The sequence below is a fragment of the Podarcis bocagei genome, assembly GCF_964188305.1.
Source record: "Podarcis bocagei genome assembly, chromosome: 12".
Taxonomy (NCBI): domain Eukaryota; kingdom Metazoa; phylum Chordata; class Lepidosauria; order Squamata; family Lacertidae; genus Podarcis; species Podarcis bocagei.
Genome location: NC_138137.1, coordinates 34,781,632 through 34,802,927, shown reverse-complemented (window position 1 = coordinate 34,802,927; position 21,296 = coordinate 34,781,632). Strand labels below are relative to the sequence as shown.

The window sequence follows — 21,296 nt, the reverse complement described above, 5'->3', positions numbered from 1 at the left end:
ATCAGGATGAACAACATTTAAAAATCAAAAAGTGCCTTCTTCCACTGTGCTGTTAAGTTTGCTAGCTGTTCTTGGCATCGCTAGTGTTCCTTTTCTGTAAAATGGGACCAATGATGTATATGCAATTAGAGCTTCTATTTTATTTATTTACTTATGACATTTTTGGCCCTTAGGGTCTGAAAGTTTTTGTCTGAGGAGATTCCGAGGAGAAGAGATTCAGAGAGAAAAGCAAGACTTGAGGGACTTCTGTGAGCAGAAGTTTTGAGCAAGTCAGAACAGAAAATATCCCCTTCTAAGTTTCTTCCAAAGCTCCCAACTTCCCCTTAGCACAGAAAGAGACCATACATTTGGTAAGTTAAAAACAGTTTACTTACAAATTCATGTACTTTTCCATACAATAGCAAAATTGGTAAATGTTTCTAAATTATTTGCACAGAAACACAAAGATGGCTTACTAAAGCCACACAGTCTGGGCTTGGAGCAAGCAGCCCAGACATATTTACTAGTTGGTTACATGGTGGAAAAGAGTGAGAATAAAGAATTTGGGAACCCTCCCAATGTGACCTAGCTAAGCCAGGGAGAACAGTTTACTCTATGGTCTTAACCCCTTCATGGAGTAAATAGAGTTAAGCACATTAGTTATATGAGGCTGGCTTATCCCACACAAAACAGGGTGCTCATGTAAAATTAGTAGCCCCCCCCCCAAAAAAGTGGGACATTTTGAGAACTGGATCCAGCTATGCTCATCCACATGTTTCAGCTCATCCACTCAGCTAGTCAGAGAGTAAAAGCCAGGAGATTTATCAAGGCTCTGGTGGACCACCATGCATGGCTGGAATGTTACATTCTGCTTAGTGGGTCACAAGTTGTATAGGTTTGAGTTCCTACACAGTGAACTGTTAGAAAAGGGGAAGAGGGCTTGTCAAACTTAAGTGTTTAAGAAAGAACTTGTGAAGTGGATTGGAGGTTCTTCAAAACCACAGTGAGAGTTATAGATTCTTATTTGGAACATAAGCATAAGGAAAGAATTCTGTAGAAAGATTGTAGTGCTTCAAAACTAACAATTGGTTGTGCTACTCCTGTTCTTAATAAAACACATGGATAACTGAAACTGATTTGGCATGCCCCCTGACTACCTATAGTATTTTTCTGGGCACCACTTCTTAAAGACTTACTTCCCCCACCCCACCCCAACTTCAGGGAATTGCAATTTACTACAACTGGAGAGTTGGAGACTGTAGTCATAAGCAAGTTAATAAGTATTACAGTCTGGGTTCAAATGCGTCATGTATAAAATGCCTTCTTTATTTGACAGGGCTCCACAGGAATCTTTATATGGTGAACCTTAAACTGAAAACACAACTGTAATTTCATCTGGGCCTATGTCTGTTTGCACTATAATCTTATGCCTGTTTCAGAATTATTTAACCATCATGGTTCTCAGTTGTCATGATCCTGAACCCTAGAATTATGATTCTGTATAGGAGCAGAGCTGGGGAAGTTGTGGCTCTCCAGATGTTGTTAAACTTGAATGCCTAACAGGCCCAGCCAGCCAAGGCCGATGGTCAAAGATGATGGGAGCTGTAGTCCAGCAACATTTGTGGGGCAAGAGGTTCATGATTTGTTTATCAATGAAACTGAATCACAGTTTTTACATGAGTTCTATGGAAGTAAAATCAGCAACCTCTTTGGCTCTAGCTCAGGGACAATGGACCAGGCCAGTGGCAGCTGATCCATTACAGCAAATAGGGCACTGTCCCATCAACTTCAATCTGCCCTCAACCAGTACCACCCATCTAATTCAGGAGGTGGCACTGCCTGTTAGCTTCTTCCTCTGAAGTCTCAGTGTTGCCCTTATAGAACTCAAAGCATTGTAGTGGAGATTAAATGAGGAGTGGGAGAAAAAGGAGGTATATAAATGCAATAAATAAATAGGATGGGGGCAAATCTAAAATTAGTTGACACTGTTTATCATTGGCTCTGGTTCCACCTCCTGTCTGGGCCCCTAGCTTTCTGCTGCAACAGTCACAATGAGCACTAGCAGCTACTGGACCACACCAAGGCAAGACAGTAGCCCTTGGAATGTGATTCTGCTGCTGACACACTTCTTTTAAAATGTCCAGCTTTGTAACCATTACCCATGTGGCCATAAGACAATATGTGTTTTGAAGGGTTCAGGAATTACAAAGTAAACAATAAAAATCCTTTTCTGCAGTAACTATGGTTTCCTTTAGTATTATTATCTTAGACAATCTCTCAATTTTAAAGGAGTAGGAATTGCAAATAAAGGCTTGGAAATTCTAAATCTCCCTGAACAGTGATGTTATACATTCATGGTTGTTTTTTTTAAAAAATATGGATTGTTCATATTTTAGGAGCTGTTCTGCCCTTAACAAGCAGAAAATTTATTGTGGATGGAATTTGCCCATTTATTGTGTGAAGACAAAAGTGTTTGTATGAATAAACTTTAATCAATTCTGCCTTCACTTTCAGAAATATTTGTAGGCCAGGCATCAAAGAGTGACAGCAACTATGCTTTCAAATGAGAGAAAGCGAAACAGGGTAATACGGGTAAGTTATTTTATAAAAATATAACAGGGTTTATTTCAATAGTTTCCTTTCGTGATCTACAATAAGAGCTACATAAGATATGTGTCTTGCAAACTCTTTCTTGGAAAGAAACTATGAAAGATTACTGAAATCAGTAATCTTCTGATGGAGAACCATTAGCACTCAAAACACTGTGTAGCCCATTGCATACTTGCTAATAAAAGCTTTGCTGCATCCAAACACTTTTTATTGTGTGGAAACCTTCCCTCATTACAAGAATGGGTCTTAGCCATCCGGAACTAATTACAGTGGTACCTCGGGTTACATACACTTCAGGTTGCATACGCTTCAGGTTACAGACTCCGCTAACCCAGAAATAGTACCTCAGGTTAAGAACTTTGCTTCAGGATGAGAACAGAAATTGTGCTCCAGTGGTGCGGCAGCAGCAGGAGGCCCCATTAGCTAAAGCGGTGCTTCAGGTTAAGAACAGTTTCAGGTTAAGAACGGACCTCTGGAACGAATTAAGTACTTAACCCAAGGTACCACTGTAGAAGGCTCCCTAATCTGAACTCTCATGTGAATTTAAACATTCTGGCACCTAGGTAAGAGGAGTCTACTAAAGGAGGAACATTTTGTAAAAACAACAACACACAAGTCGGATAACAATATTTAAATATGTGAGATGCAGAAAAAAGGCTGGGCAGGCAGTTGGGCAGAGCTGGTCCTTCTATGAGGTGATCCTCAGGCAATGAATAGTGAGGAATGAACAGACTGTGCACCTCTCCCACCAACTCACTGCCTATAGGCCTGGCAATCCTCCATCACAATTAACTGGTCACCCACCCACTGCCACGGCTAGCCAGTGGATGGCACTGCTGTCTGCCACTCTTTCCTTGCTTCTTCCACCTCCATGCCTACCTACCCATCCAACCGCTTCCACAGACTGTCACTGTGCAGGGGCTCCTGGCCTTGCTCTGAGAAATACGTTCTTTCTCAGAGCAAGGCATTGTGGGTGAGGTTATCCGACAAGTGCTTATGCCACCACTGATTTGCAGAGTGTTAAAATGCACAGCTTTAAAATAGAGTTTAGCATTTCCTTGCATTTTAAAGCTTAAAGAATTTTTAAATTATATATTTAAGCTGCATTTTAAAAGCTGTGGCAGCACAGGCACTCTTTGCCTCATTCAATGAGCTCTTCATCAGACTGAGACCAGGAGTGAGTTTCATTAATAGGCCTCTGCAGCCAGAGCCAGAGCAAACAGAGAAGGGGAGAGCAGGCAAAGGAAGAGAAGAACATTGAGTAGGCAAGCAGGTTGAAAGGAGGCAACAGAGGGAGGGAGGGAGGAGGAAAAGGTGGGGTGGAGGCAGCAGAGAAGGGATGGAGGTGGCTGGGTCAATCTCAGGTAGCAGAATGTCTTGTAGCAGCCCTGTGGTGGTTGGACCTTTGGACAACAAAGTAGTCCTGACTTTGCTGGAGGAGAAAAGGGAGATTGCAGAGAAAGTGAATGAATTATTTACAGATGTCTTCACATAGGAAGATGCAGGGCAGATCTTTGTACTGGCACTAACTTTCTCAGGAAAAGAGAAACAGACGCAAATGGTTGTGGCAAGGGACAAAGCTGTAGGCCTTACTGAAAAATCAAAAATGAATAAATCACCAGGTCCTGATGACACCCACCCAAGAGCTCAAGCACAAAACTGATGATTTAAAAAATGCAACTCCTCTGTAATATCAACTTCCATATCTGAGGACTGGAAAGGGGCGAATGTAACACCATTTTTAAATAAGGGATTCAAATGAGATTCCAGAAATTATATAACAGTTAGCTTAAGACATGTTCTAGGGAAACTAGTGGAAAATATTATTAATGGTAGAATTCTCCTTGTCACGATGCTGTATTAGACAAATTCCTGGAAGATAGGGATTATTAGTGGCCACTAGTCATTACGGCTATACATTACCTCCAGGATCAGAGGCAATATGCATCTGAGTACTGATTGAGTGGGGCAACAACAGTGAGGCGAAGGATATTGCCCTCATATCCTGATTACAGCCTTCTTGTAGGCATCTGGTTGAGCACTATAAGAAGAGAATGCTGGACTAAATAGGTTTTTGGTCTGATCCAGTATGGCTGTACTTAACATCTGGAGGACAGGCTACCACCAATAGCTAGTGTCCTCTATTTGGCTTGATAGGTCACAAACAGTGAAAGCCAAAAAGGCAGTCCTTTCCATGTTTCACCTAAACTGAAGGCAAATTGTGACATTGATGCAAATATTGTGCAGACCAAATATTCATGCAAATGTTGTGCAGTCATCAGTCATCTCCAATATGGTGATCACTGATGAATGAGCGATCTGATCCTGCTATAGCCATTGTGATCTCTCGTCAGGATGCCCAACACATACTCTTACAGCATAAGGGTCCTGCAAGTAACTGATAAATCCAATTAGAGGTTTATTGCATGAGTGTACCCCTTGTTGTTTATTCTGCAAAACAGAAAACTGTAGCCAGGGTACATTTGTGGGAGTTCAGTCTGGTGAGAGAACAGCGGATAAACATGTAAAGTTGTAAAGCTTACATGTCTCATCTTTTGTGTTCTTGTGTAAAGAAGCAGCATGAGGAAGACAAATGGGAGCTTTAGAGACAAGTTAACTGCATGGTATCAGGTCTGTGTGATTTTATGCTGCCATTTCCTCAGGTTGTTGGTATCAGGTTTCCTAATCGGTGATAATTAAGTATTCTCAATGAATTATTGAAAACTCTAAGAAGATATCGTAATACCCACTTAGAATCATACTGCAGGATATCCTCATCTAGGAGTTCCAAGCTTTAGTTACTAATAGAATCAGAAGATCCCTAAAACTGAACTATTTATTTTACATGCTTTGGTTCAGTACTACTATGATGTTTTAAAGTACCTATTTTAAACTTTTTTTTGTTATGATTTCACTCTTACTGTCTATGGCTTTGCAGTAGGAGTTGGGAAATTTTGGTCCTCCAGATGTTGAACTACCAATCCCATCAGCTCCAGCAAGCATGGCCAACAGCCTGGGAAGAGGGGAGTTGTAGTTCAGAAACATCTGGAGGGCCAAAGGTTCCCATACCTGCTTTATGTGGGTCTCATGCAGTGGTCTTTCCCATCACCTGCTCCCTGATGCTTTTAACTGCAGGTGCCAGGTATTGAAAGTGGGACTTTCTGCATGTGAAGCATGAGTTCTGCCAATGAGCTATAGTGCTTATCCAGTATATCATTGTCCTGGAAAGCAAACCTAGACATTTACTGCATTACCTGCAACTATTTTCTTGATATTAACTCACTACTACTACTACTACTGCTACTACTATTAGTGTTGTTTTTATATACAGTGGTGCATCGCAAGACGAAAAGAATTCGTTCCGCGAGTTTTTTCGTCTTGCAATGTTTTTCGTCTTGCGAAGCACGGTCCGTCGCAACTGCGCCTCTTCAAGCGGCTTTTAAAAAAAAGCGCAAGACGTTTTTTGTCTTGCGAAGCAAGCCCATAGGGAAATTCGTCTAGCGAAGCAACGCAAAACCGAAAAACCCTTTCGTCTAGCGAGTTTTTCGTCTTGCGAGGCATTCGTCTTGCGGGACACCACTGTAGCAGTTTAAATTTGGAAAGTGCATTTTGATCTTTATCTAATTCATCACCATGTGAGAAGGTTCTGTATTATTAACTACAAGCTGGGACTCATGAAAATTTCATGAGTGAACAGGGAAAGCTGGGAATTGACTTCAGAGGATGTGTGTCTAAACTTCCCTCAAGCTATGCAGTGTGTCACAGATGCCCTCGGAGATACCAGGCTACCAGAGTCCTTCTGCAACAAACAAACAAAGGGGGGGGGGAGATGGGCAAAGTTGAAGGCACCACATGTTTTACAACCATTCAGAATTAAAGGAAACTGGCGCAGCTGCAATATGGCACCCTGGAACTGGCAAGCTTTTGCATTCATCTGTGCATGGAAGAGGCCAGGAATTTATTTATAGAATCAGAGCTGGAAGGTGTCTCCAAGGTCAACTAGTCCAAACCACTGCTGATGGATGAAACCCACCAACAAAGCCACCCAGTCACTACTAAAAACCTGTAGGGAAGAATTCGATATAGCACTAAAGTCCCTTAGCAGTGTACTAGATGTAAAGGAAATCAGCCCTGAGTGCTCACTGAAAGGACAGATCCTGAAGCTGAAGCTCCAATACCTTGGCCACCTCATGAGAACAGGAGACTCCTTGGAAAAGATCCTGATGTTGGGAAAGATGGAGGGCACAAGGAGAAGGGGACAACAGAGCACGAGATGGTTGGACAGTGTTGTCAAAGCTACCAGCATGAGTTTGACCAAACTGCAGGAGGCAGTGGAAGACAGGGGTGCCTGGCGTGCTCTGGTCCATGGGGTCACGAAGAGTCAGACACGACTAAACGACTAAACAGCAACAGATGTGCTAGCAGAATGGCTTGCACGAAAAATGGTTGCTTTCCATATGAACCTACCTGGACCCTGAGATCATCCTCTGAGGTCCTTCTTTGTGGGCTTCATCCAGAGGGTAGCAACATTAGAACAGGCTTTTTCTGCAATGGCTCCCTGTTTGTGGAATGCTCTCCCCAGGAAGGTTCAGCTGGTCCCTTCACTATACCCCTTTAGGCACCTGGCAAAAATGTTTGTCTTCAGCTAAGCCTTTGGCTAATTATCTGATGCCCTTTTAAATGTATTGTGTGAGGGAGGATTTTTGGTTTGGTTTGTTCTTATTTTTATTAGGTATTTTGTGTTTTTATATTGTAATTTTATGTTGTGAACTGCCTTGAGATCTACGGATGTAGGGCAGAATACAAATTTAAGAAATCAATAAAATAAAAATAATAAGTGTGTGTGTACACACGCACTCATACACAAAAATGAATGGAGAATATTTTTCTCTGTATTTCAGTCAGTTTGTATAATTGGATATGGGCAGCATGTAATTAATTTGCAACATTTGCATACTGTCAGTACAAAAGGATATAGTTCCTTTATTTGAATTTGCTAGCAAAATATAGGATTGGCTTTAGAAGTGCAAAACTCGTGGGGGAAAATAATCTGTTAATATTTCCGTAAATAATTTTCATGCCTTTCTTATATAATTATAAGGGGAAAGAAAGGGGGGGCTTATTCATTCCTTTAATGGAAAGGAGCCAGTCTCAAAAGCTGAATGAGCTTTTATTACTATTGTTCAGCAAAAGACAACAGATGCTGCAACTATCTTTTTTCATGCCAGACTCACAATTTAGATCCGGCAAGGGACTTCTATTGAAATTCTGGAGAGACCTCTGTTCTCAGCAGTGCTGCTGTGCTAAGATTAATATTGGAGTCCATTGGCAGGACAATTCACATTGATGCACTTGATGTGCTTTTCAAAAGCATTCGTTTTAATAAAGAAATACTTATTTTACATAGCTGAGTTAGCAAGTGGTAATTAAAGGTAATCATTCTATTCATTTAGGGTTCCCCCCTCCTCCTTATTCCCCACAACTGAATAATAGGACTGTTGTAAGGCAGAACATTACCACTGCCCAACATTCTTTTGATAAAGCAACAAAGATTTAAGAAAATTCTGTGATGAAAACAAAGTTGCACTAATTCCAATCTTTCCTTTGCAGCTGTGGTCCAAATTACAGAAGTTTTCCACATACTTAAGATTGAGTCTAATTCACAGCGGGAAAGTTTACCAGTGGCATCTGAAAAATGTGTGATTTTTCTTTCAACATGGTGATTTGTATGACTATAATTATGATGACTGTGGTCTTTGGGCAAAATACTACCTTTATTGTTACCTGCACATACTTGCTTGCTCTGTGCACACTCTAGCAGGGCCTTTTGTTGACCAGAAATGCAGAACTGAGGAGCCTTCAACAATATTCAGAGTAGTGTTTTATACATATGGGCTCTAGAAATTTTCCACCCAATTTCTGGGCAGAGTAACTGGAGGAACAATTTCACTGAATTTCTTCAAGAGTGAGGGGCAGAGAAATTCTCCAAGTTTGGAGAGGATGGACTCACCATTAGCAGCTGAACTCATTTTCTCTCCTGCCTCCGCCCCCCATGTTTCAGCAGCAACAGTAACTGTGTTGGCAGTCTAGCTCACCATTTTGAATGCCCCAGACCCAACATCATTCCAGGGCACTTGGGAGGCAAGGTAGAGAAAATGGCAGATGACACCAAAAAATGTGGAGTCATTCCCTCTTTCTGAGGACCTCTGGGAATTGTAACTTTGTGAAGAGAATGGAGTCTCCATACACCTAAAGGGTGTTATCAGCATCCTTAACAAGCTAAATTTGCCAGGATTCTTTTGAAGAAGCCAAGACTGCTTAAAGTGGTACGGTACTGATTTAAATGTATAGTGCAGATGGGGCCTAAGTAAGTGCATGGAAGTGGATAGAGTCATGCACTAGAGCAGGCATAGGCAAACTCGGCCCTCCAGCTGTTTTTGGACTACAACTCCCATCATCCCTAGCTAACAGGACCAGTGGTCAGGGATGATTGGAACTGTAGTCTCAAAACAACTGGGGGGCCGAGTTTGCCTATGCCTGCACTAGAGCTGAGGTGGGGGAACCTATTGCTCTCCAGATGTTGCTGTACACCAACTCTAAGCATGACCTGACTACTGGCCCAGCTAGATGGTACTTGATGTGAACTGGAGTCCAACAGCATCTGCTTTAGGGGATACTTTCCCTGACATTTAGAGTCATATTTGAAATATGGTGCGGGTGTGAGACCTGTCTAAATATACCCAGTAGGGCATTGCTGTTCGAAAATGTATTCACACAAGCTGTGAAAAAAGAACTGTTCAGACATGCCAGAGGTAACTCCCCAGTGCTGTTAACAGTTCTATAGAATAAATTCAAGTTGCTACGTTGGAGGAAGCTTATGAAGTCTTTCAAGATGAGCCCGTCTTTTGCATCAACTCGCCAGTCAGTTCCTTTCATTATCATTCAAACCTGGAAGGATCATTAGCTGAACACTTACTGGTTCACCTTCACCCTATAAGATACCACTGAATACTATAAAGAGACAGATAGGGAACAGCTTCTTGAAACTATATCCTTTATTGTCTTTAAGTCAAGGAAGACTCTTGAAAAGAAAAGATTTTTCCGGGATTATCTTGGGAAGCTATATTTTTAAAAAGAAGAAGAAGCACACCTTACAGTCTCAGACATGTCGAGCGAGTCTTCAGCTAAGCTATTTTTCATTACATATTAGCAGACCAATGAAATATGTTCAAGGGAGATCACTCACATTTCTTATCCATCTAAAAGAAGGTGTCACTTAAGTAAAAAAAAAAGATTCTGGAAAGTGTGAAGGGCTTATTCCTTCCTGCATTATGTTAGTAAAAATGAACATTCAAGTCAGATTTTCTTTTCAAAAATTAACATTAAAAAATGGATGGAGTAAACATTTGATCACACTAACCAAAACTTACCATCTGAAGCCATACAGTCTGGAAACAGGTCTGCCATTTCTTTTATTGTTTGTGAGAGCTATGCTGTTGTCTTTTATCTTCCATAACTAGGGGCTAGTTTTCCTTTGTGTTCCCCCTGAAAAGAAAAAAAAATATTTATTTTGCTAGAATTGACCTAGAATAATGTAGGTGAAAGTGGGGGACGGAATCCTGCCCAGTACAGAATATTGCAGAAGGGAGAATTCTGTCATAAGTAAATTCAATCCCTACAGCTATAGCAGAAAGAAGGGATACACAATGTGTTGCCCTCCAGATGTTTTTTGACTACAACTCCCATCATCCCTGGCCATCAGTCATGTTTGCTGGGGCTGATGGAAGCTGGATTCCAGCAACATCTGGAGGGTGCCCTGTTGGCTACATTTTCCCCAAAACAACTCCAATCAATGCAACCCTTTATAATTATAATAAAAAATCATACTTATGATTTGCCAAAGAAGTTGGAAGAATCCCACACCAATTTCAAATAAATACAGTTCTATTGTTCAGATCTAGCTTCTGACAGATAATAGCTCCTTTCCCCAACCTCAAAGTAGGAAGGGCAAAGTATTCAACCCTCTACTTTGTGCAAATTAGAATAGTTTCAATGAATTTATGAAGATAACTAAACTGCATGCACCCAACCACTTTGACTATAATTGCCCCTTCCCCCTTTTTTAAAAAAAGGTACCATAGAAAGAATTCTACAAAAAGCCTCAAGACTCTCTGTGAACCTTTTAATTGATGATTACAGCTACTGTTTAGGTTTCAGCCTGATGTGACCATGGACTAGTGGGCTCTACCAGATGGAAAGTAAACCCAACTGTTAAAAGATCTGTACCAGGTGACAAATTACTTTAGAGAGAAAGAGCTTTTGTGTTCAATAACCATTGTGGCATATAGGAAATGTGGGAAATATTTCATTTTTTCAGGTGCCTGCCCTGTTCAGTTTATTCTTCACAGAGGCTATTACAATCCATTATTAGTGATTTGAGCTCATCTTATGGAATGTGATTTCATTAAACCATTTGCTAGCAGAGATGGACTAATATCTCCATGACTTCAGAATCTTCTTCCTTCCTACCTTTCTTTTACTTCCCTCCTCCAAAAACCCATGTGCAATGTTTTACTGATCTTTCATAACCAATAACATAGAAACACTACACATAACGTCCCCTTACCAAATAATAATAATTACAAATGCCCTCCCAATGCGACTTAACTCCAGGATACAGGATAGCAGTCTAAAACTTTCTTTTTCTGTTATATCCTTTTCTTTTCTTATATTTGCTTTTATATTTGTATCTGGAAAGCAATAAAAATATTTATTAAAAAAAAAACTATCCAAACCATTGCACATACATGGGAATGCTATTAATGTATACTTAATACTGTACATCAGGGGCAGTGCAAATTAGGATTTTGAAATGTTACTTTTTTATACTGAAGGTCAGATTAGAACTGACATGGCATTAAGAGGCAAAAAAGATGGGTGAATAATCATTTTCCCTGACAACTCTCATCTTCCAACCCTTCAATTAAATAAATAGGAGCACTACCTTAAGCAAGTTTACACTTAAGCAAATCCCACTAAATTACACTTACACTTAAGCAAATCCCACTAAATTAAAAACAATTTACTCTCCTGTAGGTGTGCATTGGATTGTAGCCTGTGCAACCTTATACATGTCTACTCATAAGAAAGTCCCATTGACTTGAATGGGGCTGATTCCGGGGAAATGGGTATCCGATTGCAACCTAAGAGTCATCTCAATGCATTTACTTTGTGCTTAATTGAGTAAGGTTATGATCATAAGCATAAATCACATGCTAAGGCAGCTCAGCCATTTCAGAAATTCCTTGTGTGAGTTCACAGCATATTCAGTAGTAAAAAGTGCTCTCCGCACCCCTGCCAGTACATCTTTGTGATCCCTGGTGGTCTGCACTACAAGAGTTCACCTGACCCGGTTTAGCCAACGACAGTACATATGATCACAGTTGGAGATGGTATGAAAAGGGTATGGAACAAGCTGTGAGTGGTGCTCCTCAATTAGAGTGCCTTGAAGGTCAAACACTTCAAAAAAAAAATATGTTCCCCTTGTGTCTACAAAAGAGTAGGGCATGCACTCTAGATCTATTATCACCAAGTAGCCAGGGCTGGTTTTTTTCTAAATAAAAAAAACCTATCACAATCCAATGAACTATGCTGTTGCATACATTGTTTTTGTGTGCTGCTGAAGGAATTTTGTATGCTCTGTTGCATGCATAGAGAATATCTATCCTGCAAGAGCTTTGTGCGCTAGAGATGGTTGCCATAACTACTACCATAGAAAGATGCATTGACAAATTCAGCTCTACAGTGTCTGTGGCTGGCACATTACCTTGTTGAATTATTCAATTAAATGTGATAATGAGAGCTCATTGACATCATTAAATACGCAGGTGAATAAAGAATTCACTTTGAAGTACACTATTATCTGAAGCCAATTGTGAGTGAACAAGCAATACTTCTCACTACAGGGTACAGGTTTCGGAGAAGGAAACTGCCTATGCCTACAAAAAAAGAGGGAGGAGTGCTTATGAGGTTGCATTTGCTGCCATCAATTAAGAATATATCAGGTTTTAATTAGATTCTCTCTGTTTACTAAGCTTTAGTTATTGTCCATTTTGAAGAAATAGGAGAAACAACAGGAAATATTCTTGACAAGGTGCAAAAGCAAATCACATCTGCTATCAACTACTTGATTGCTATGTCTGGAAATATTCTATGGCAGCCTTCACCAACCTGGCGCCCTCCAGATGTTTTGGACTACAACTCCCATTATCCCTGATAATTAACCATGGCGGGCAGGGCTGATAGGAACTGTAGTCCAAAACATTTGTACTCTCAGTTGGTGAAGACTGTTCTGTCCTGGCGAAGAGAACCTGGCACAGTTTGCCCTTGGGCTCTGAATGTTGTTTCACCCTTCTACAACCATGAGCAATAATGCTTCAGAACTTGTGCTCACTCTCAGATATAGACAGAGATTTGGTAGAGAAGTTAATCATGTCAATGCAGACAATACTGAGCTGGATGGACTGATGGTCTGATTATTATCAGACAGCTTCTGGTGCTCCTGCTACCTGGTCTTTTTAACTGGAGATGTCAGTGTGATTGAACCTGGGATCACTGGCTCCATCTCCAGGGGACCCAGGCATCTACAATTATTTTGCAGTAGGTGCCCAACCTCTGCCCCTGCCACAGAATTTATTTGCATCATAGGGCAATCCTAAAACCCAGTTATCAACCCTGAAGGAATAATCACCCAGCAGACAGGCTGGGTGATTCAGGACACGCACCCAATGCCTATGCCAAAACCTACTGATATCTGTAATCAACAAAGTTGTGGCCGTTAGATCCCATGCTATTTGTTTTGTCATTATTTCTCATTGACACTCCCCATCTCCCAATGGCCTGGGCTCACTGCACCTGGTCCTGCAAAAATTCACACCAAATGCTGATTAAATTTCACCAATACTTTTTTAAAAAAATATAAACTAGTAAGGAAATGTGGATAACTTAAGAGAGGAAAAATGAGATAAGCTGATGGAATCACCCCCATCCCTAACTTCAACACAGGCCACAGAACCGCAGAGCAGCAGGATAGCTTAGAGCAGGCATGGCCAAACTTGGCCCTCCAGATGTTTTGAGACTACAACTCCCATCAACCCTAGCTAACAGGACCAGTGGTCAGGGGTGATAGGAATTGTAGTCCCAAAACATGTGGAGGGCCAAGCTTGGCCATGCCTGGCTTAGAGGACACAGGTCAGGCTGTGTGGCATGCAGAACTCTGGTTTTCAACATACTACTGCCTCTGTCTGCCTCACTCCCAGTACCTAACATCTGAGGCAGCTGCCTCAACTCTATCTTATGGTAGGGCTAGACAGTCCTGGAAAATAGACATATTGGCTTCGTTTGTATATGATAAACTATAAATAATAATATTATTTTTTATTTATACCCCGACATTCCTGGTTCAGAAAACCAGGCTCAGGGGATCTAACAACAAATTTAAAACACTTAATTGTAGAAGCAGCATAGAATACAGTATAAAAACATGAATAACAATAAAATTCAAAGTTCAGAAATCAGTTTGGGGGAAATCCATCTAATAAGCGTTAGATAATCACCAGGACTAGCTGGCTGAATTAGTCCTACAAGTGAACAGACAGGTTGCTTTCTCTGGGAAGAGATGATTTGCCTCCTAGGGAAGAGCAGTCTTTTATTGGAGAAAGCAAAGCCTCTCTGCTGCTTACTGTAAAGCTAGGTGAACTGGCTACTGAACAGGAGGGGGACTTAAGATATATGCACGGTGACTATAACCTGTGAATCAGCTCTAAATTCAGAGATGCAAATCAAATGCATAAGCTAATTTGGAACTGAAATAGGGAAGCATTTGACTCAGTACAGAGTCTGGGCTATGCCATGCTTCAATAAAAGGACACAAGCATCAATGTGCAGTAATTTATTTCTCCTTGAGAATCAAGTATGATGTTTGGAACCCTGAATGAGTCACAGTTACTATCCACTTAGTTCTCCTCCAGGATTTTCACAGCTGTACAGCACCCCATGTACAGTGCTGAGCCTCGAGATTCAAACTATTTATATGTGTTTGTAGCTGGGGGGGGGATAGTGCCATCTGTCGCTAATGTGACATTCTGAGTCCAAGGAGAGTAAAATTCAAGGTGTGAAATTTTAAGTTAGTGGAGAAGACTGTGTTGAAATTTCTATTTCAATGGATGGGTAGATAAATTAGATTTAGTTTAAACTGGTTCTGTTGAAACTGTTGCTGAAATAACCTACTTCCTCACTTACTATGCACCGGGATAGAGTATGCAATAATATGGAAACTATTGGGATGTCCCACTGTGCATACAGAAGGTTATAAGATAAAAGTTGCAAGAATTAACTAGAGTCTTCACATTCAATCTTCATTGGCACTTGCATTCTCAGACAGATGTTTTTATGCAGCTTGTGAGACTTAGATACAGATGTAAACATTTAGATGTAGTATGTAACATATTTCTTTGTCATATATTATAGAAAAAACACTCATGATATTGGCTAGAGAGGTCCCAATGTACAGGGAGGAGCTGCTGTATTCTGAATTACTCTGCAAAAATATCTTAATTCTTTCCATAAAATCTGTGCTAAAGAAGCACTGCAGATGGTTCTACCATGATGATTCTTTGTAGAACTAAAAGGAGGGGGGAGAGAGAGACTCTCTGTGTTTCAGAGTGCCTTGCCCCACTCTGTGGCTTAGGAACTCCAAGGGACCTTGCTGGATGGCCCATTGGAGCTAGATATAAAAGTTTTCTGGAGGGGATAGCTAGGCACTAGTTCCACAGGCTTTGGGGCTACTATGAGATGTAAAGATGCTGAATATTGTTAACTGGTCTTTTGGTAAGACTGATGCTCACTTTTTGATCTATTTTAAAGGAACTGTTAACGTTATACTGCAGCAATTTTATGTCTTCTATTACCCACACTTCCCTCAGATGGGGCATATGGAGAAGGACCATAGATGCAGAACGCAGGGTCTGGGTGGGTTCACGTGGGGAGAGAAGGTCCTTGAGGTTTTGATGTTCTGAGCTGCCCGAGGCTTTATAGGCAGAAAGCAGCACTTTGAATTGGATCCAGAAACTAACTGATAGCCAAGCCAGTTGTGCCAGAATTGGTGTTATGTGCTTAGGCTAAGTCTAGCCTAAGACCATCTTGCCCTAGTAAGCAAACAGTTTTCAAAGGCAGCCCCATGTCTAACACACTGCCATAATCTAACCTAGAGGTTAGGGTTAGGGTTAGAGTATAGACAACAGAAATAGGCTATTCCTTTCCAGGCAGCAGCTTATCTGGGCCCCCAGTCAAAGCTTATGGAAGGTACTTTGCACTAATGAATTAACAAGATCCTCAATTGAAAGTAAACGGACCCAGAAGTAAGTGGACCCCCTCCAAAGCTATGCACTTGTTGCTTCAGGGGGAGCGCAAGCCCATCCAGAACAGGTTATGTCCCAGTTTATCAGTTCTCATCCAGTCCATTATTGAGGCCAGACATTGGTCTAGTTCAGGGTTTCGCAAACTTGGGTCTCTAGCTGTTTTTATACTACAGTTCCCATCATCCCTGACCACTGGTCCTGCTAGTTAGGTATGATGAGAATTGTAGTCCAACAACAGCTGGAGACCTAAGTTTGGGAAACACTGCTCTATTTAGTACATCCACTGCCACACCTGCAGATGTGAAAGAAAAACAGAGCTGTGTATCATCAGTATATTGCTGACAGCACACTTCAAAATACTGAATGACCTCACTCAGTAGTCTCATGGAGATAAAATTGAACCCTGTGGCACCCCACACCAAAGGTTCCACAGAGCCAAACATAACTTTCTGAACATGATCGTGTAGAACTGGAATTATTGCAAAGCAGTGGCATCTACTCAGACAGCTGCTCCAGCTGCTTCATGGTATTGAAAGCCACTGAAAGATCAAGGGGGGTGACACAAGGACACAATGCCCAGCTGTCTCTTCTGACAAAGGTCATCATACAGGGTAGCAAAGGCACTTTCCATACCAAAATTGTACCTAAGTCGATCTAGAAAATCGGTTTCATCCAAGAGAGCCTGTCCCCATGCCTTTAATTTTAAAGATTGCCATGGCCTTGATGGCAAGACAACATTTAATAGAGTATGAAACTAATATCATATTAATTGCTCATTTCTTCAAGGTGCCATAGCATTTTTGTGTGCACAAGTCTCTGTTGTCCATATTGTAACTTTTGATGGTTAAATTGAATCACAACTGCTCCATTTGAGAAATACTGTGCAAAGCATTACATTTTGTTATTTGAAATTTCATATGTACTCCTGGACTTTGGCAAATCAAAGAGCTGAAGTTTATGCTGTGAGAGAATCGCAGAATTGTGCATTGGAAGGGTCATCTAGTTCAACCCCCAGGAATCCTTTGCCCAAAGACATACACACACACTTAGACACCATTGTTGCAATGCTGAGTGAGCAACATTTCACTGAGGTTAATCTCAAAAGAATCTTGTGGTATTTTCACAACTGTGCTAAAGTCACCAATTCCATATAACTGCCCATTAAACATGCCTAACTGTGCACCTGAAGCTTAGAATTTACATTATGGATTTTGTTCTTAGAGGCAGCTGCAATCAGGGATATAATTTGCTATGATGGGATGATTAGCTGCTTGTGCGTAAAATCGTGCTCCCTCAGAGTTTGTGCGGCTCCACAAACCTCTGTGTGTGACAGAGCTCCTCAAACATGTCTGCTCTAATCACTCGTAGAGTCTGACAGTGGCTGTCTGCGGAAGCGCTTCCAGCATAGAAGCTCCTTAACGGAAATGCGTCTCCTGGACTCACGACGTGGCAGCTTCCGGCGAAGCATGGGTCTCCCTATGGGCGCTTCTGACACCTCCCCGCTGTTCTCGCTGGACGTGTCCCTCATCCCTCCCTCTTCCCTGCTAGTTCCTGCTTTGGCTGCTGCGTCTCTCTCAGCATTCATGAGATCCTCCTCCAGAGTACCCTCTCTCCCCCTGCTGGTCCCTGCTTTCGCTGCTGACTCCCTCCCAGCTTCTGTGAGTACTTCCACCTCCCCTTCCTCCAATGTCAGTTCCCTGACATCCACCTCCCCTCCAGGGCCCCCTTCCCCCCCGCCCATACTCTCTCCTCTGGGCGGTGAGGAGTTAAAACCCCGAAAAGAATCCTCTTCATCTTCCGACGTCTCGAACATTTCTCTCCATCGGTCTTCGTTCCGGCTCGCTGAATCCTCCTCCTCCTCGGAATCAAAGAACCCCTCCAACTCTTCTTCTTCGTCGGTGGTGGCCAAGTATTCCCTCCGGAACCTCGCCACTGGCTGAGGTTTACGTGGGAATCTCTGATGAAAAGTTTCTATTAAAACCTCGTCATCTACCTCCTCTGCCATGACCCAGGTGTTTTCCGACTCCGGCTCCCCTTCCCACATCACCAAATACTCTACTTGATCTCCCTTCCACCTGGAATCGAGAATCTCCGCTACATGGTAGCTGTGTTCCTTCTCCTCCATTGCTGGTCCCCTATTGACCCTCCCTTCTCTGTCCCCTTTATACGGTGACAGCAACGACCTGTGGAAAACTGGGTGCAGCTTCATGTGGTTCGGTAACCGGAGTCTGAAAGCCACTGGGTTGACCTGCTGCGTGACTTCAAATGGGCCCAGCCTTTTGGGTCTTAGCTTCTTACAACCCCCTTTGAATGGTAACCCTTGGGTTGACAGCCACACCTGGTCCCCCACCCTAATGCTTTCACCTTCCCTTCTGTTTTTGTCTGCCTGCCTCTTATATTCCTCCTTAGCCCTGTTTAAGTTAAGTTGGAGCTGGCGATGGATCGCTTCCATTTCTTCAACGAACTGTTCTGCAGCTGGAACGCTCCAGTTCTCCCCTTCCCCCCCTGGGAAGGCTCGGGGATGGCACCCATGATTAGCCAAAAAGGGGCTCATCCCCGTGGACACGTTCTCTGCATTGTTGTAGGCAAATTCTGCCAACGCCAGCTTCTCCACCCAATCATTCTCTCTGTCATTCACATAACACCTCAAATATTGCTGGAGGACACCATTAGCTCTTTCCGCCTGCCCGTTGGTTTCTGGATGCCGGGCAGTTGAGAAATTAACCTCTACATGCAGTAAGCTCATGAGCTTCCTCCAGAACCTGGAAGTAAATTGTTTCCCTCGGTCCGAAACCACCCTCAAGGGGGCGCCATGCAACCTAAACACATTTTCTACAAACAATTTAGCGGTTTCTTCTGCTGTGACCGCATGTGAGCAGGCTATAAAGTGGGCCATTTTGGTTAACAGGTCTACCACAACCATTATGGCTGTTTTCCCTCTGGACCTTGGCAGATCAGTCATGAAATCTATTGCCACTGTTTCCCATGGTCTTTCAGGTGTGGGTAGTGGTTCTAATAAACCTGCCGGTGCCCGCCTCTCCCCCTTGGCTCGTTGGCATTGGTCACACCCTCTCACATACTCCCGCACATCTTCCCTGACCTTGGGCCACCAAAATTCCCTGGTAACCAGCCACATGGTTTTGTGTTGCCCAAAATGCCCTGCTGTTGGGCTATCGTGCAGTTGCTTGAGTACCTTCTCCCTCAATTCACCTTCAGGTATATATAACGCTCCCTTGTAGTACAACGCCCCGTTTCTCTCCTCAAAACCCCCGGGTTTGTCTCCCTCCCTCCTGAGACCCCTGAGTTTGTCCTGGGCGTATTCATCATGCACCGTTCCTTCTACCAATTCCCTTTGCCCCACCAATGCCGCCCCACACACCCAGCGGTCCTCTGGAATGACATGGGTCTCTTCGGGTGCTCCCTCCCCCTCCAAATATTCAGGTTTGCGTGAGAGAGCGTCCGCCCTAACGTTCTCTGGGCCTGGCACGTAACAAATCTCAAAGTTAAATTTGGAGAACTCCTGGGCCCATCTCAACTGCCGTTGGTTGAGCACTCGCGCAGTTCTCCAATACTCTAGATTCTTATGGTCCGTGCACACTTGCACCTTATGTTGTGCACCAATTAGCAGGTGCCTCCATCTCCGGAAAGCCTCATGAATGGCAAGAAGTTCCCGGTCGTACACCGTGTAGTTCCTCTCGGATTTGTTCAACTTTCGCGAAAAGAAGGCACACGGTCGCCACTCTGACTCCTCCTTCCCTGGCTGCAGAAGAAGAAGCACCGCCCCTATGGCTCTGTCAGATGCGTCTGTTTCGACCCTCAGCTTTTTTTGTAAATCCACATGCAGAAGTTGTCCTTCAGAGGCGAAGGCCCTTTTCAGTGCCTCAAACGCTCGCTCCGCCTCTGCAGTCCAAACAAACTTCTTTTTACTGCTGAGACAGTCCGTAATGGGCGCCGTCAGGTGGGCGAAGTTTCGGATGAACTTACGATAAAAGTTTCCAAACCCTAGGAACCTCTGCACATCCTTCTTGGTTTTGGGTGTTTTCCATTCCAGCACTGCCTGAACCTTGCCGGGATCCATGGCCAATCCCTTGTCTGACAGGAGGTACCCCAGGAATTCCACCTCCTTGGTATGAAACTGACACTTCTCCAGTTTCACCCACAACCTGTTGGCTTGCAGCCTGCTCAACACTTCTCTGACGTCTCTCACATGTTGCTCCTCATTCTCCGAATACACCAACACATCATCTAGGAAGGCCACGCAATTCTTGTAGAGCAAAGGACCCAGTACGTGGTTCATAAACGATTGAAAGCACGCTGAGCCTGCTTGTAATCCAAAAGGCATAACGAGATATTCAAATGCCCCCAAAGGGGTGAACATGGTGGTTTTCCATTCATCCCCTTTCCTTATACGTATCAGGTTGTACGCCCCCCTTAGATCCAGCTTTGTAAAAATCTTTCCCTTCCGCACCCTGGTCAAAATATCATCAATCCTGGGCATAGGGAAAGCCACTGGTTCTGTCACTGCATTTAACCGCCTGAAATCACATACAAGTCTCGGCTTGTCCGTGTGCTTTTTATCCACAAAAAACACTGGGCTACCCCCCGCTGCTTTGGACTCTCTGATGAAGCCTCTCTTCAGGTTCTTGTCAATGAACTCTCGCAACTCCTGCATTTCTCTGTCTGACATGGCATACAACTTGCCTACAGGAAGCTGTGCTCCAGGGAGTAAATTGATCTGGCAATCAAAGGGCCTATGCGGGGGTAGTTGGTCAGCTTCCTTCTCGCTGAACACGTCGCTGAGATCTGCATACTGTGGTGGTACCTTCACCTTCTCCATTACTTCAGTCCCTGCTAGGGTGGCTTGGGCCCCTGCTGAACCCTTTTCCCCTTTGCAATGTTCTAAGCAATGTGCTGAACCAAAGGAAACCACTCTTTGATGCCAGCCCACCAGCGGATCATGTAGCGCTAGCCAGCTCATTCCCAAAATAATGGGAGCGCCTCCCAAGGTGGCCACATTAAACGCTATCAGTTCTGTGTGCCTTGCCACCCTCATTATCATTGGGACGGTCTGCAAGCTGACTCCTCCTCCCAACAACTCCCTGCCATCGATCGTGGTCACCTGCAGGGGGTTGCTTAAAGGGATCGTCTGTATCTGGTGTTCAGCAGCAAACTCCTTGCTCATAAAATTGCAGGAGCTGCCTGAGTCCAACAGCGCCTTTATTTTTAGGGGGTGTCCATTTTGCAGCTCTAGCGACACTTCAATCACTAGAGCAGGTTGAGGAGCTTCTG

At 43.1% G+C, this 21,296-nt stretch overlaps 1 protein-coding gene and 1 long non-coding RNA gene across 15 annotated transcripts in view; one reads left to right on the top strand and one right to left on the bottom strand.

The window, feature by feature from the left end:
* LOC308569411 (uncharacterized protein) overlaps window positions 1-21,296 on the bottom strand; it is a 286,883-nt gene that overhangs the window by 181,664 nt on the left and 83,923 nt on the right. For all 14 annotated transcript variants that reach the window (XR_014000684.1, XR_014000688.1, XR_014000690.1 and 11 more), the window contains one exon: window positions 10,020-10,134. The gene's annotated coding sequence lies outside the window, so the exon portion shown is untranslated. The remainder of the gene's footprint in view (window positions 1-10,019; window positions 10,135-21,296) is intronic.
* On the top strand, window positions 58-8,326 carry LOC308569434. The gene is made up of 3 exons (XR_014000729.1): window positions 58-350; window positions 2,494-2,571; window positions 8,200-8,326. It is a non-coding gene; the product is annotated as an uncharacterized lncRNA (long non-coding RNA).